Source organism: Pterocles gutturalis, unplaced genomic scaffold, assembly GCF_000699245.1.
Source record: "Pterocles gutturalis isolate BGI_N339 unplaced genomic scaffold, ASM69924v1 scaffold39850, whole genome shotgun sequence".
Taxonomy (NCBI): Eukaryota; Metazoa; Chordata; class Aves; order Pterocliformes; family Pteroclidae; genus Pterocles; species Pterocles gutturalis.
In genome coordinates this window covers 19,511-22,351 of record NW_010139646.1, presented here as the reverse complement: position 1 = coordinate 22,351, position 2,841 = coordinate 19,511, and positions in this window count along the sequence as shown.

Sequence of the window (2,841 nt, the reverse complement as noted above, 5' to 3'; positions counted from 1 at the left end):
CACCTCAGAATGTGAGAAAATGGCTCTGTTATTAGGTAATTGCTTTTTTTTGTTTGTTTTGGGCATTTAAAAGGAATGTACTTCCTACCTCTGCCTGTTAGTTATCACACAATTTCTCAGCGTATTGTTTTTGGAAGGGGAAGCAACTAGAGGCCAAATAGTACAGGCTGACGCTGGAGAGTTTTGTTGTGGGGTGTTGTTTTTTTTTAAATTTTAATTTCTCATTTATTAAGTGAATTTAATAGTGCATTTGAGAATTGTGTTGTTACTCCTCCCTCCATGTGTCCCAGCGATGGGGAATGGAATAGAACTGCAGAGTGCCAACATCTTAGTCACTTTTCCAGTTTCTTGAACAGGTCAAAGTCTGAATACAGTCGTGCTTGCTGTATGAGTAGGTAGAAATATCCCATTGCTGTATAATTACAGCAAGCTGGCGTGTAGTTCTTTGTTAGGCTGAGACCATTTTCATTCTCGCCTGGCCGATACATTGAAGGTAATTCATGGACAAATAGAGTTCATAAATCAGAGTATTTCCTGCATATTCCCCTGTAATTGTCCAAGAGTTTTGCCCCAGTATATGTGCGAAACAGCAGCCTGGGGGCTTTTCTTATTCTTTGTAATGGAAGGTACCGTGGCTGGCCACCATGCGTGTGGGTGGCAGAAAGCCCGTTGTGGTCCCATACTCTTTTCCCCGTTGGTGTAGTTGAAGCGGATTGAGCAGGCAGCTGTTCTGATCTGTTCGTTTGGATGCTGTCCTCTGCGTGCCAGGTTGCAAAGTAACCCCAACCCGAGCCTGTTCCGGCTGCGAGTCAGAACTGGGCAATTGTCACATTACAATGCGACCTGTCTTCAGTGATACCCAGCTCTTGACATCCTTATCGCAGGCCACGGGAGTTGTGTTTCAGTGTCTCCCTGGATATGTTAAGGAACCCAAATTCCTTCTGTACCTGGTCCATGAAGGAGGTTTCTCCGAGATTCATCTGGTTCTTTTATGGAAGAACTTTCAAAATAAAGTGTCACCAATAATTATTTTTTTTCTGAACCCTGGATCAACATGCTGGGCTTTTGTTTGGTTTTTTGGCAAGGGTGATGTGATCAGCAGCTTGGTTTTGCTCTCCCTTACCTAAGCATCCACAATCTGACAAGCATTGGGCCTGCAGTGGTACAGCATCAGTCTTTTGCCTTCCCTGTTGGTCAGGTTTCAGGTGAGCCCTCATAATACATCTTCATGACTTCAGTTTTCCCTGGCGGAGCAGCTTCTTGGAGAACATCTCTCCCACACGCTTGTGTTGCAGAGCTTTTCTCTGAAGTGCTTGCTTTCTTCTCTGGAGCCAGTTACTGGGTGTCTTCCTCATGTCAGCAAAACATGGTGGCAGCTCGTGGTGGTGCTCTGCTGTTGGGTCATTTCTCCCCGGATTTGGTAGCTCAGTCTGAAATCCCAGATTCTGGCAGCACTGATGATCATGTGTTGCTGACTTCTCGCTTGTTGCTGAAATTTTCCCTGAATACCTGTAGAGAGCTGGAAGCATTCTAAAAAGTAGTTCCCAAGCCCATTGATGGTCTGTGAGAAGATTAACGCGGTTCTGCCCGCCGGGGGAGCAGGCGTTGGTGATGCTGGGTGAATGTGGGATCAGAGTGGCTTAGCTGTGCTTGCTGTCTGCTCCCTTTGGTTTGTGTGCCTGCAGGACTGTGCCACGGGCTGATGTACTTCAGAGCCCAGCCAAACCCAGTGTACTCCATTTTCCTGGTTTCGCTTTCTGTAGGATTAGGGCTGCAAATCATCTCCCCATGCGGCTGGGTTTGTGCTGGAGCAGTGGTAGTGTCAGAGCGTGGGAGAAATGGCAGCAACCCCTCACTGCAACAGCCAGCTGTTAGATCTGCCCCTTGGTGTAGCGTAACTACGTCCGGAATTGTTATCACATTAAACTGAATCTGATCGTGCTTGGGCTGCTGCTGAACGTAAAGGCTCTCCCTAACTGCGCTGGATACAACGGTGATGCACATAAGAGATGAGTTAGAGCAGCTCCCTTGCCAGCTGAAACCGCTGCTGTTGGCATCGGGGAGGAGGCTGGAACACAAGGTGGGCGTGACATCGCTCTGTCTAGTGTGATCTTTATTCTTGTTATTTTTTTAACTGAGTGATTTGACCTGATTGCTAATATCCCCTTCCTGCATGAGGGATTAATGAATTCAGGGAGAAGTCCCCAGGCATTATTTCACGTTACTATCGATGGGTGGATCTAATCTGTAACTTGTGTGTTGTCAAGAGCCTTGATTTACCCCTGAGGTGATACGCATGGTGCAGGAGGGGGATGCAAACACCAAAGTCTGTTCAAAATAATAAGTGCTCAGTTTGTTTTCAGTGTCAAGGAATGACAAACAGAGCTGCTTGTGCCTCCCTAGTGAGGAAACAGCACCAGCTCCACACATTACTCTGGGCTTTGAATTCTGTACTAGGATATTTGTGCTCAGATATGTAGTCTGTGGTGTTTTGTTTTTTTTTTTTCCTTCCTGTTGATACTGTATTCTTTTTGGGGAAAAAAAAAGTCTTTCCAAGCTGTTAGGTGATTGTTAGTGTCACTGAATCGTGGCGTTAGACTGTCAGTGCTGCAGTTCTGATTAGAGGATATTCATACTTTCAAAAGAGGGGGAGACAAATAGTCTGTGCATTTCAGGAGAAGTATGGGACATACAGTCCTGTTGCTCATTTTGGATTGACAGTGTTATCTGACGTTTGCAGCTCAGGAGACTTTGCACTCCTGTGCACCATTTTGCTGACGCCTGGAGACATCGTGGGTGAACCACTTAGTACCTCTGCTTGCTTTCTCTCTGTAACCTTAG